The sequence below is a fragment of the Triticum urartu genome, chromosome 2A, assembly GCF_056163025.1.
Source record: "Triticum urartu cultivar PI428250 chromosome 2A, HENAU_Tu73, whole genome shotgun sequence".
In the NCBI taxonomy this organism is placed as follows: Eukaryota; Viridiplantae; Streptophyta; class Magnoliopsida; order Poales; family Poaceae; genus Triticum; species Triticum urartu.
The window spans coordinates 655,350,813-655,365,706 of NC_141874.1; the positions used below are offsets into that span (position 1 = coordinate 655,350,813).

General features: G+C 45.4%; 1 pseudogene; it reads left to right on the forward strand.

The window, feature by feature from the left end:
* Positions 1–13,774: 13,774 nt before the first annotated feature.
* On the forward strand, positions 13,775–14,894 carry LOC147986453 (F-box protein At3g26010-like; annotated as a pseudogene).

The following is a 14,894-nucleotide window of genomic DNA, read 5'->3' on the forward strand; positions in this document are numbered from 1 at the left end:
AGATCTTTAACAATGGCAATATTAGGTTCTACTTTAACTTGCTCAGGAGGTGTATAAGTTCTAATATTGCTTTTACGAACAACAGTTGAAGCTTTAGCATGATCCTTTATTCTAACAGGGAAAGGTGGTTTCTCAATATAAGAAGTAGGAACAATAGGATCATTATAAGTGACAGTCTTTTCTTCAACTTTAATAGGTGCAGCTACTTTTACTTCTATGGGAGGATGATATTTAAACCACTTCTCCTTAGGGAGATCAACATAAGTAGCAAAAGATTCACAGAAAGAAGCTACTATCTTAGAGCCAAGTCCATATTTAGTGCTAAACTTACGGAAAATATTGGTATCCATAAAAGATTTAACACAATCAAACTTAGGTGTCATACCTGACTCCTTACCTTCGTCGAGGTCCCAATCTTCAGAGTTGTGTTTAATTCTATCCAATAAATTCCATCTGAATTCAATAGTCTTCATCATAAAAGAGCCAGCACAAGAAGTATCGAGCATGGTGCGATTGTTATCAGAAAGCCGAGCATAAAATTTTTGAAGGATTGTTTCTCTTGGGAGCTCATGATTGGGGCATGAATATAACATTGATTTAAGCCTCCCCCAAGCTTGAGCGATGCTTTCTCCTTGGCGAGGCTAGAAATTATATATATAATTGCGATCACGATGAACAAGATGCATAGGGTAATACTTTCGATGAAATTCCAGCTTCAATCTTTTATAGTCCCATGATCTCATATCATCACATAGCCTATACCATATCAATGCGTCTCCCTTCAAAGATAAAGGGAAGACCTTCTTCTTAGCAACATCATCGGTTATACCTGCAAGCTTAAATAGTCCACAAACTTCATCCACATATATTAAGTGCTCATCAGGATGCTTTGTTCCATCTCCTGTAAAAGGATTAGCTATCAGTTTTTCTATCATACCTGAAGGATACTCATAAGGAATTTCATTTTCAATAGGTTCAGTAGGTTGAGGAGCAACTCTTTGCTCTACTGGTCGGGGTGAAGATACCCCGAACAAGCCCCTCAGAGAATTACTTTCCATAGTAACAAGTGACAGTAAATTTCAGCACACTATATAAATTTTTCCTTAACTAATTCCACCAACCAAAGGTGCTACACTCCCCGGCAACGGCGCCAGAAAAGAGTCTTGATGACCCACAAGTATAGGGGATCTATCATAGTCCTTTCGATAAGTAAGAATGTCGAACCCAACGAGGAGCAGAAGGAAATGATAAGCGGTTTTCAGCAAGGTATTCTCTGCAAGTACTGAAATAAGTGGTAACAGATAGTTTTGTGATAGGATAAATTGTAACGAGCAACAAGTAACAAAAGTAAATAAAGTGCAGCAAGGTGGCCCAATCCCTTTTTAGCAAAGGACAAGCCGGAACAAACTCTTATAATAGGAAAAGCACTCCCGAGGACACATGGGAATATCGTCAAGCTAGTTTTCATCACATTCATATGATTCGCGTTCGATATTTTGATAATTTGATATGTGGGTGGACCAGTGCTTGGGTGCTGTTCTTACTTGAACAAGCATCCCACTTATGATTAACCTCTATTGCAAGCATCCGCAACTACAACAAAAGTATTAAGGTAAACCTAACCATAGCATGAAACATATGGATCCAAATCAGCCCCTTACGAAGCAACGCATAAACTAGGGTTTAAGCTTCTGTCACTCTAGCAACCCATCATCTACTTATTACTTCCCAATGCCTTCCTCTAGGCCCAAATAATGGTGAAGTGTTATGTAGTCGACGTTCAAATAACACCACTAGAGGCTAGACAACATACATCTTACAAAATATCAAACGAATACCAAATTCACATGACTACTCATAGCAAGACTTCTCCCTTGTCCTTAGGAACGAACGTAATTACTCACAAAGCATATTCATATTCATAATCAGAGGGGTAATAATATGCATATAGGATCTGAACATATGATCTTCCACCAATTAAACCAACTAGCATCAACTACAAGGAGTAATCAACACTACTAGCAACCTACTAGCACCAATCCCGGACTTTGAGACAAGAATTGGATACAAGAGATGAGGAGATGGTGCTGGTGAATATGTTGATGGAGATTGCCCTCTCCCGATGAGAGGAGCGTTGGTGATGATGATGGTGATGATTTCCCCCTCCCGGAGGGAAGTATCCCCGGCAGAACAGCTCTGCCGGAGCTCTAGATTGGATCCGCCAAGGTTCCGCCTCGTGGCGGCGGAGTCTCGTCCCGAAAAGTTCCTTCTTATTTTTTTCTCATCGAAAGACCTCATATAGGAGAAGATGGGCGTCGGAGAGCCACCAGGGGGCCGACGAGGTAGGGGGCGCGCCCTAGGGGGCGCCCCCCCCCACCACCCTCGTGAGCAGGGTGTGGGCCCCCTGGCCTTCATCTTTGGCGAGGATTTTTCTTTATTTGTTTTAAGATGTTCCGTGGAGTTTCAGAACTTTTGGAGTTGCGCAGAATAGGTCTCTAATATTTGCTCCTTTTCCAGCCCAGAATTCTAGCTGTCGGCATTCTCCCTTCTTATGTAAACCTTGTAAAATAATAGAGAATAGCCATAAGTATTGTGACATAAAGTGAAATAACAGTCCATAATGCAATAAATATCGATATAAAAGCATGATGCAAAATGGACGTATCAGGGTACCCCTCAGGGTCAACCCGTCTTCAGTAACATGGCTCAGTGTAAAGTCATAGTAACCATAGTAACTGTGTGTCTAACACCAAGGGGAAAACCCGAGGAATCACCCCCGGTGAATTCCACTCGATGTTATCATCAAGGTGAACGTAAGAGGATCCACCCTCAAGGTTCACATTTGATGGGTTGCACGATAGAGCCGTAACGGAAGTGGTTAAGGAGGAAATCACCCTCAATGACCTCGACCGTATAGCTACAATACAGAGATCTCATTAGGAGTGATGTAAGAGGTTCCACCCTCGGCACTCGATGGTAGCTCTGCAGAGTCGTACAACTAGGGGGGTGATGTGCGGTGTCGGGGCCTGGATGTCGATCACGATGATCGAGTCATCGAACATAAAGCGAGGCAACTGGGACAAGGTGGGGTCACTGATGGATCTCTAACCAACCTATACTAAGCAGTTTAGGATAAGAAGGTAAGGTATGAAAGCAGGTAACAACAACAGGCTATGCATCAGAGTAGGATCATACAGAAAGCAGTAGCAGTTCTAATGCAAGCATGAGAGGGAAATAAATAGGCGATATCAAAATGCTCAAGGGGGTTTGCTTGCCTGGTTGCTCTGGCAAGGGGGGGGGTCGTCGTCGACGTAGTCGATCACAAGGGCAGCATCGGTCTTGGGGTCTAACGGAGAGAAGAGGGGGAAGAAACAGTAAATATAAAGCAAACATAGCACCACAAAGCATAACATGGCAATAAGATGTGCCGGGTGTGACATAACGCGGTAGGAGGTGAAACCGGCGAAGGGGGGAAACATCCGGGAAGGTATCCCCGGTGTTTCATGTTTTCGGACAGTAGAACCGGAGGAGGAAAGTCATGTGTTCGCTATGCTATGGATGTGTGGTGGACGAACGGGCTGCGTAACCGGGTTCGTCTCGTCGTTCTGAGCAACTTTCATGTACAAAGTTTTTCCATCCGAGCTACGGTTTATTTTATATTAATTTTAAAAGACTTAAATCATTTTTAGGATTTATTTAATTAATTTAATCAACATTATCCATAATAGTGTTTGCTGATGTCAGCATGACGTCAGCAGTCAACGTTGACCGTTGACCTGGTCAACCTGGCTTGTGGGCCCCATGGGACCCACCTATCATTCTCTGTTTTAGGTTAATTAGGGTTTAGGTTAATTAAACAGGATTAATTAGGTTAATTAATTTAGTTTAATTAATCAAAATTAATTAAGTTAATTAACTCTTTATTTAATCATTTATTTATTTAATTTTATTATTTATTTATTTTATTATTATTATTTTTTTAACAAAACGTTTCTGGGCGGGCCCCACATGTCAGTGGCCTAGGGCCATAGCGGGTGCGGGCGACGGGTTTCGGGCGCGCGTCCAGGGGCGCCACGGCGAACGAGGCCGGCGAGGCCGGGCGGTCGCCGGAGGGGGACGTCGGCCGGAGGGCAGCAGAGCACCACCAGCGGAGTGCGGGGCCAGCAGAAGCGGCCCCAGCAGCGGCAAGAAGAGGGGGGGCGGCGCGGCAGCGCCGGTGCAGCCACAGGCAGCAGCAAGGGGCACGGGCGGCTAGCGGCACGTGGGCGGGTGCGGTGGAGGGACGCTTCCGGGAGGCGGAGGGAGCCGGAGCGCGGGCGAGCATAGAAGGCCGCGGCGGCAGCACGCGTGAGAGGACGAAGGGAGGGGTGTGGTCGTGGCGAGGTCTAGTGCAGGCACGCGCGAGCGAGTAGCGGCGGTGAGCGTGGCCAGACGTGGCATCGGGCGCGCGGTGCGCGGCATGGGGGAGAGCGCGTGTGCGGGGGAGGAAGAGAGGGGGAGGCGCGATGCTCACGGCGGGGCGCAGGGACTAAGGCAGCGGGCTCGGGGACGTCCGGCGAGGTGGCACCGGCGACGGAGAGGACAGCGTGCGACGGGGCGGCGACTTCGACGTCGAGGTAGCTCCGGGCGGCGTCGGGTGATGGCGGTGGGCGACCGTTCCTCAGGCGCGGGCATGCCGACGAGGTAGGGCTCCGGGCGGCGATGTTGCGGTGAACGGCGGGGCGTGGAGTCGGCGGCGACCGGATCATGCCCCTCGATCCAGATCGAGGGCAGAGGAGGACGAGAGAGTGGGGGTCGTGGGGGAAGTGGGGGGTAGCGGGCTCTAGGTAGTGGGGGGTTGAACCGCTAGGGTTCGACCGGGTGGGGATTAGTAGGGGGAGGCTGGGCCGGTTGTGGCCTGGTGGCCAGCTGGGCCATAGCCCAGCAATGGGGGGGGCTTTGTTTCTTTTTCTTTTCTATTTTCTTTGTTTTTGTTAGTTTAGTTTCTTTAAAAAAACAAGTTAGCACCTAAATTAGTACCAACAAAATAGGCCACTGCCAAACCTAGTTGGGACCCAAAATAATTTAGTTTAATATATTTTTTTATACTCAAAAGCAATTAAATTATTATTTTAGCCACAATTTTTAATTAGTCTAGGGCATTTAAACACTTTGGAAAAGGTTGGTTCCACCACCAAAACTAGTTAGGGATTATTTGCCACATGATGAACATTTCAGTTTTAATGTTTCAAAACTTTTACCGATTGACTTGATTTTGAATTTTAATTTGAATCGTCTTCGAACTAACGGGGGATTAGCAACAGTAATTCGAGGTGACGTGGCATCATTAGCAGAGGTTACTGTAGCTTGATTATCTGGGCGTCATAGTTAAGGCTTCCCTCATTGCAATATGAGGAAGCAATTCGAGTATCTTCACCAAGTGGTTGTGGACAAGAAAGGGATTCCAACTTGAGGCAAGCATTAAAGTCATCATCAAGCTCAAGTTGAATATGCAAGGCAAAGGTATAACTTAGCTAGGTTTTTCTAGTTTTGCCGATCTCATAGTGCTTGGTGGGAGACCGGATTATAGGTTTGATAGTCGTACTATCAAGAGGGACTCTCGCGCGAGTAGCTTGATCACGTCGCATGTAGAGAGCTCAAACCTTTGCATTCCTTGCATTATACTTTCTTGTTGATCTTGGGTGGTTCTCTATGTGAGGACCTTGGGCTTTTCCCTAGCTTCAAAACGAACCCAATATCATCAAATTCGGAGTTTGTATGCCAAAGTTATGCATGTTTTAGTGGGCTGCTGTAGGCTATCCTGGGTACCCCGTGGGCACGGGGTTTTTGACCCCCGTGGGTACGGGGCCCCGTATGCACAGGCTCGTACCGTGCGCACGGGACCCCGTGGGCACGAGGTCTAAACCCCCGTGGGCACGGGGTGTCCGGGAACTGCCCGTTGAGCCCCAACGGCTAGTTTTGGGTTTTGGCTATTTAAGGGCTCCTTCCTCCCACCGGTTGGGGGGTTGTTGATTCACATTCAAACCATCATTTTGGGCCTCTTACCACCTCTCCCAAAGCCCTATCTCCCCTCTAAGTTAAGGGGGATTTGTGGATGGATCTTGGAGTCATTTGTTGATTTCCTCCATTGCATCCCCTCTCTTCAATCTCCCACTTTCATGAGGTGCATCATGTGAGATTGAGAGAGTGAGTTGAGCATTTGTTGCTTGACCTTGCTTTGCATTTGTTGCATTGGTTTGAGCTCCCCGCATCGATTTGTTCGAGTGGGAGCCCGTGAGTTTATTACTCTTGGAGGCTTCGCCTCCTAGACGGTTTGGTGATATCATTGAGAAGATTGTGAAGAGGCCTATGTGGCCAAGGTTCCCCCGGAAGCTTCCTTTTGTGGTGTGCTCCAGGGAAGGGTGTTCAAGTGGCCTGGGTGGTCAAGTTCCTCCGGAGGCTTCCGTGGTTGTGGTGTGCTCCGGAGAAGTTTGTAAAGGTGTGGTGGTTGCCTTCAAGACCAACCCCGAGTGAACCGAGGCTCATCCGTTGGGGGTGACTCGAAAGGGAGAATACGGTGAGTCACTTGGTGATGCCCCGGAGCTTCGGCTTCGGCACCGCTCTAACGGAGATTAGCACTCTCACGAGTGTGAACTTCGGGATAAATCCGCGTCCCCGACTCACTTGTGGTTATCTCATACCCACACCCTTTACTTTCCGCAATTCATACTTGCTCATATTGAGATATCGTGTAATAGTTGAATTGCTTAGTTGTTCCTTCATTTCCATATCTTGTGATATAGTTTGTGCTTGCTAGTTTTCTTAAGTGCCTATCTTGTTTAGCATAGGTTGTTGGCGCACTTAGTTGAGCCTAGCATATTTAGGATTTGTGCTTGAAAAGTATCCGTTAGTTTAATTCCGCATTAGGATAAAGCCAAATCCGTAAAAGTTTTAAAACTCCTATTCACCCCCCCTCTAGTCGTCATCTAGATCATTTCAGATGGGCTATCTTTGTTTGCCTTGAATGGCTTCTTCCGTTGACCGGATTTGGAACCACTGAATACGGTGTTGACCGTTGTGTCTTGGGTTCCTACGTTATTGTTTCGACACTTGTTTTTATTGCGTCGAGGCTTGCCATTGCCATCCCTGACCTCAGAGGTGCTAGGATCGGTGGTGCTATTGTTTTGGCAAGCCAGCTGTCTTCTCCCGCGCAGAAGCTGGTCATCGGTGCGGTAAGAGCTGCCATATACTTTGGTTTTTCTTGGCCGAGGTGACAGGTTAGCCATTCGTCTCGGACGCTATGCCTAAAAGCCGCTAGGGATTCGGCGTCCGGACAATCGACAATTTGGTTCTTTTTAATTAAGAACCTAGTCCATAGCTTCCTGGCAGACTCTCCGGGCTGCTGGATGATGTGACTGAGGTCATCAACATCCGGAGGCCGGACATATGTACCTTGGAAGTTGTCGCACGGCACCTCCGAGTTCTGCACACGTTCAACTCGATGACGTCCCTCGAACTCCGAGACAGCCGAGTTTTGAGAGAGAGTTCCGTCAGCACGACGGCGTGGTGACTATGTTGATGTTCTACCATCACAGGGCTTCGCCTAAGCACCGCTACGATATTATCGAGGTGGACTATGGTGGAGAGGGGCACCGCACACGGCTAAAAGATCCAAGGGATCAATTGTTGTGTCCATGGGGTGCACCCCTCCTCTGTATATAAAGGAGGGGAGGGGAGGGCCGGCCAAGGGGAGGAGGCGGGCCCAAGGGGGGAGTCCTACTCCAGGACTCCCACCGGGAGTAGGACTCCTCCTTTTCCTATTTGGAAAGGGAGAGGGAAGGAAGAGGAAGGAGGCAGGAAGGAAAGGGGGGGGCCCCCCTCCCAATTCGAATTGGGCTTGGGGGGGCGCCCCCTCCCATGCTCCTTTCCCCTCCTTTCCACTAAAGCCCATTAAGGCCCATATACATCCCGGGGGCTTCCGATAACCTCCCGGTGCTCCGGTATTATCCCGATCTCACCCGAAACCATTCCGGTATCCAAATATAGTCATCCAATATATCGATATTTACATCTCGAATATTCCGAGACTCCTCGTCATGTCCATGATCACATCCGAGACTCCGAACTACCTTCGGTACATCAAAAACCATAAACTCATAATATAACCATCATCGAACTTTAAGCGTGCGGACCCTACGGGTTCGAGAACTATGTAGACATGACCGAGACACGTCTCTGGTCAATAACCAATAGCGGAACCTGGATGCTCATATTGGCTCCTACATATTCTACGAAGATCTTTATCGGTCAAACCGCATAACAACATACGTTTGTTCCCTTTGTCATCGGTATGTTACTTGCCCGAGAATGGATCGTCGGTATCTCAATACCTAGTTCAATCTCGTTACCGGCAAGTCTCTTTACTCGTTCTGTAACACAACATCCCGCAACTAACTCATTAATTACAATTCTTGCAAGGCTTAAGTGATGTGTATTACCGAGTGGGCCCTGAGATACCTCTCCGACAATCGGAGTGACAAATCCTAATCTCGAAATACGCCAACCCAAAAAGTACCTTTGGAGACACCTGTAGAGCACCTTTATAATCACCCAGTTACCTTGTGATGTTTGGTAGCACACAAAGTGTTCCTCCGGTAAACGGGAGTTGCATAATCTCATAGTCATTGGAACATGTATAAGTCATCAAGAAAGCAATAGCAACAAACTAAACGATCAAGTGCTAAGCTAATGGAATGGGTCAAGTCAATCACATCATTCTCCTAATGATGTGATCCCGTTAATCAAATGACAACTCTTTGTCTATGGTTAGGAAACATAATCATCTTTGATCAACGAGCTAGTAAAGTAGAGGCATACTAGTGACACTCTATTTGTCTATGTATTCACACATGTATCATGTTTCCGGTTAATACAATTCGAGCATGAATAAAAAACATTTATCATGATATAAGGAAATAAATAATAACTTTATTATTTCCTCTAGGGCATATTTCTTTCAGTCTCCCACTTGCACTAGAGTCAATAATCTAGATTACACAGTAATGATTCTAACACCCATGGAGCCTTGGTGCTGATCATGTTTTGCCCGTGGAAGAGGCTTAGTCAATGGGTCTGCAACATTCAGATCCGTATGTATTTTGCAAATCTCTATGTCTCCCACCTGGACTTGATCTCGGATGGAGTTGAAGCGTCTCTTGATGTGCTTGGTTCTCTTGTGAAATCTGGATTCCTTTGCTAAAGCAATTACACCAGTATTGTCACAAAAGATTTTCATTGGACCCGATGCATCAGGTATGACACCTAGATCGGATATGAACTCCTTCATCCAGACTCCTTCATTTGCTGCTTCCGAAGCAGCTATGTACTCCGCTTCACATGTAGATCCCGCTATGACGCTTTGTTTAGAACTACACCAACTGACACCTCCATCGTTTAATAAAAACATGTATCCGGTTTGCGATTTAGAATCGTCCGGATCAGTATCAAAGCTTGCATCGACGTAACCATTTACGACGAGCTCTTTGTCACCTCCATAAACGAGAAACATATCCTTCGTTCTCTTCAGGTATTTCAGGATGTTCTTGACCGCTGTCCAGTGATCCACTCCTGGATTACTTTGGTACCTCCCTACCAAACTAATAGCAAGGCACACATCAGGTCTGGTACACAGCATTGCATACATGATAGAGCCTATGGCTGAAGCATAGGGAACATCTTTCATTTTCTCTCTATCTTCTGCAGTGGTCGGGCATTGAGTCTTACTCAACTTCACACCTTGTAACACAGGCAAGAACCCTTTCTTTGTTTGATCCATTTTGAACTTCTTCAAAACTTTGTCAAGGTATTGCTTTGTGAAAGTCCAATTAAGCGTCTCGATCTATCTCTATAGATCTTGATGCCCAATATATAAGCAGCTTCACCGAGGTCTTTCATCGAAAAACTTTCATTCAAATATCCTTTTATGCTATCCAGAAATTCTATATCATTTCCAATCTACAATATGTCATCTACATATAATATTAGAAATGCTACAGAGCTCCCACTCACTTTCTTGTAAATACAGGCTTCTCCAAAAGTCCATATAAAACCATATGCTTTGATCACACTATCAAAACGTTTATTCCAACTCCGAGAGGCTTGCATTAGTCCATAAATGGATCGCTGGAGCTTGCACACTTTGTTAGCACCCTTTGGATCGATAAAACCTTCAGGTTGTATCATATACAACTCTTCTTCCGGAAATCCATTCAGGAATGCAGTCTTTACATCCATTTGCCAAATTTCATAATCATAAAATGCGGCAATAGCTAACATGATTCGAACGGACTTAAGCATCGCTACGGGTGAGAAGGTCTCATCATAGTCAACTCCTTGAACTTGTTGAAAACCTTTAGCAACAAGTCGAGCTTTTGTAGACAGTAACATTACCATCAGCGTCTGTCTTCTTGAAGATCCATTTATCCTCGATGGCTTGCCGATCATCGGGCAAGTCAACCAAAGTCCACATTTTGTTCTCATACATGGATCCCATCTCAGATTTCATGGCCTCAAGCCATTTTGCGGAATCTGGGCTCATCATCGCTTCCTCATAGTTCGTAGGTTCGTCATGGTCTAGTAACATAACCTCCAGAACATGATTACTGTACCACTCTGGTGCGGATCTTACTCTGGTTGACCTACGAGGTTCGGTAGTAACTTGATCTGAAGTTTCATGATCATCATCATTCGCTTCCTCACTAATTGGTGTAGATGTCACAGGAACCGGTTTCTGTGATGAACAACTTTCCAATAAGGGAGCAGGTACAGTTACCTCATCAAGTTCTACTTTCCTCCCACTCACTTCTTTCGAGAGAAACTCCTTCTCTAGAAAGGATCCATTCTTAGCAATGAATGTCTTGCCCTCGGATCTGTGATAGAAGGTGTATCCAACTGTTTCTTTTGGGTATCATATGAAGACACATTTCTCCGCTTTGGGTTCGAGCTTATCAGGTTGAAACTTTTTCACATAAGCGTCGCAGCCCCAAACTTTAATAAACGACAACTTTGGTTTCTTGCCAAACCATAGTTCATAAGGTGTCGTCTCAACGGATTATGATGGTGCCCTATTTAACGTGAATGCGGCCGTCTCTAAAGCATAACCCCAAAATGATATCGGTAAATCAGTAAGAGACATCATAGATCGTACCATATCTAGTAAAGTACGATTATGACGTTCGGACACACCATTACGCTGTGGTGTTTCGGGTGGCGTGAGTTGTGAAACTATTCTGCATTGTTTCAAATGTAGACCAAACTCGTAACTCAAATATTCTCCTCCATGATCAGATTGTAGAAACTTTATTTTCTTGTTACGATGATTTTCAACTTCACTCTGAAATTCTTTGAACTTTTCAAATGTTTCGGACTTATGTTTCATTAAGTAGATATACTCATATCTGCTTAAATCATCTGTGAAGGTGAGAAAATAACAATACCCGCCGCGAGCCTCAACATTCATTGGACCACATACATCAGTATGTATGATTTCCAACAAATCAGTTGCTCGCTCCACAGTTCCGGAGAACGGCGTTTTAGTCATCTTGCCCATGAGCACTAGTAGAAAACGGGCCATTAGCACTGGTTTGTAAGGGCCTTTAGTGCCGGTTATGGAACCGGCACTAACGTTTCGGCACTAAAGCCCCCCCCCTTTAGTACCGGTTCAGCACGAACCGGTGCTAAAGGGGAACCACGTGGCGTGAGCTCGCGCCCTGGTACGGGGGACCTTTAGTACCGGTTGGTGTTACCAACCGGTACTAAAGGTTTTTTTTTGAATTTTTTTTTTGAAAATTTTGGAAAAAAATTTGATTCTTTATTTTTAATTTTTCTAAATTATTTGATGATTTAGTCTCTAATCACCTCTCTTAACTGCTCAAGTGTGGATCACTCATTCCAAATCATCTAACTTCCCAACCGGTCACCCATCCCTCTCACTACTCCAGCCCAAGCACGCTTAACTTTCAGGTTCTATTCTCCTTCATTTCCGAGTCTGCACTTGTTGTTTTCCTGACAATAGTAAGATGTCAATCCTATTAACCCTCAGGAGTTTAGCTTGAGCATGAAGTCACACATTTCACCGTTTGAGTTTGAAACTATTATTCTAAAAAAACAGTAATTATTTAGTAACGCTAATATTTCTTGAATAAGTTTGACCATAGTTTGACCACAGTTTGACCATAGTTTGACCAGATTTGACCAAAATTCAAAAAATTGAAATAATTATTTAGTAACACTAATATTCTTGAATAATTAGTTTGACCATTGTTTGACCACAGTTTGCCCACTGTTTGAATATTTTTAAATTTTTCCCACTCTAGATCTTAAAAGCCTCGTAACTTTTTTCTATTAGGTTTTTGAGGATTTTGCAAATGTTTAACGGGGTTGCCCCGTTAAATTCGGATGTAACTTTTCGAGTAGATGATTTTTCATATAAAAAACTTTTTCATCCGAGTTAGTATGCAAAAGTTATGCCCATTTTTACAAATTTCAGAGAGATTTTGCAAATAAAGTCAAAATTCACATTTGCAAATTTTCCCAACAACTAGACCACATATCACATGAGAAACTTATTTTCTTTTATTTTTTTGACATTTCCATTATTTTCTTTTATTTTTTTTAAAAACTGAAAAGGCGATAGGGGGGGTAGAGTTTGAAAATGGGACCTTTAGTACCGGTTCGTGGCACGAACCGGTACTATAGGTTAGACCCCTTTAGTACCGGTTCGTGGCACGAACCGGTACTAAAGGTTAGACCTTTAGTACCGGTTTGTGCCACGAACCGGTACTAAAGGTGATCGTGGGGCCCCGGCCTGACGCCAGCCTGCCACCACCCCTTTAGTGCCGGTTCGTGCCACGAACCGGTACTAAAGGTTCAACACGAACCGGCATTAATGCAAATCCTTTCGAACCGGCACTAATGGTACCATTAGTACCGGCTCAAATACAAACCGGCACTAATGTGCTTCACGTTTGACCCTTTTTCTACTAGTGGAGGCATGGTTCGCAAGTACCAAGTGATTCATAATCAAGTGATTCCAAAAGTCCATCAGTATGGAGTTTCTTCATGCGCTTTATACCAATATGACCCAAACGGCAGTGCCACAAATAAGTTGCACTATCATTATCAACTCTGCATCTTTTGGCTTCAATATTATGAATATGTGTAAGAGACCACTCTTTAAAGGTGCATGACCATAAAAGATATTACTCATATAAATAGAACAACCATTATTCTCAGATTTAAATGAATAACCGTCTCGCATTAAATAAGATCCAGATATAATGTTCATGCTCAATACTGGCACCAAATAATAATTATTTAGGTCTAAAACTAATCCCGAAGGTAGATGTAGAGGTAACGCGCCGACGGTGATCACATCGACTTTGGAACCATTTCCCACGTGCATTGTCACCTCGTCCTTAACCAGTGTTCGCTTAATCCGTAGTCCCTGTTTCGAGTTGCAAATATTAGCAACAGAACCAGTATCAAATACCTAGGTGCTACTGCGAGCTCTGGTAAGGTACACATCAATAACATGTATATCACGTATACCTTTGTTCACCTTGCCATCCTCCATCGCCGCGGATAAGCGCCGCCTCAAGCCAAGGTATTTCTCCTCGCGCGCACGAAGAGACCGCGAGCTAGTTCCCCGTCAGTTCGTCATTCTCGTCTAGATTGATGAATCCACTGCACAGATTGATTTATCCTAACCAACCCCTTTGTTCCTTTCAGTGGCGCCATGGAGGGGGAAAGTTCCGCGAAGAAGAAGAAGAAGGTGAGGAAGACCAACCCTCCGGCGGAGGAGGCAGTGACGGCGGCGGCCAGCCTCCAGACGGACGACCTCATCTTGGAGATCCTCTCCTGCCTCCCCGCCAGGTCCGTCCACCGCTTCAAGTGTGTCTCCCCGGCCTGGTGCGACCTCATCGCCGACCCCGCCCACCGCAAGAAGCTGCCCCATCCCCTCGCCGGTTTCCTGTACAACACCTACCACAGGCCGGACCCCCGCTTCTACAAATTTCACTTCCGGGGACAAGAATACGTCGGTTGAATCCCATTACATCATGTGCAATCCGGCAACCGGGAGGTGGGTCGACCTGCCCCCTCACCCCGAGGTGCCACCCGGTGGTCGCATCTTCGCTCGCTTGGCTTTTGATCCAGCAGTCTCGTCCCATTTCCATGTTCTTCAGTTTAAGGACAGCCAGCAGAAGGAATACGTCACAGGAGTGAACATCTACTCTTCTCAAACCGGGGCATGGATTTGTAGAGAAAGCCGCTTGGCTGAGAAAATTAGCCTGTTCACTGGCCTCGCAAGTGTCTTCTTTCACGGTATGTTGCACTTGCATGGTTTACTGTATCCCATGAACATGGAGGATGATGTTGTGCTGGTAGCCGTGGACATGGACGGCCAGGTGTGGAACACTATCCGTGTGCCGTCTGGTGGTTTGAGTTTCGGTAGAATTAGATTGTCACAGGGGTGCTTGCACTATGCTACCACACCGCTAGCTACTGATGACAAGAAGAAGAAGAAGAGGAAGAAGAAGAAGAAGCAGAAGAAGAAGGAGAATACATCAACAGTCTGGTGCATGAAGGATTATGATAGTAAAGAATGGGTCTTGAAGCATAGTGTTAGCAACGATGAGCTGCGGAGCATAACTGGTGTGGACTACAAAGTGGCTGCTTTTCATCCAGACCGTGACACCATTTTTTTGGATTCATATGATGTTGATACATTGGTATCATACGATATGCAGCATCGAAAATTCCATCGAATCCATAGTCTTCGGGGAAACAGGGCAACACTATTTGTACCCTATGTTCCATTGTTCTCAGACTCATTCGCAGGTGCAGATGGACAGTAG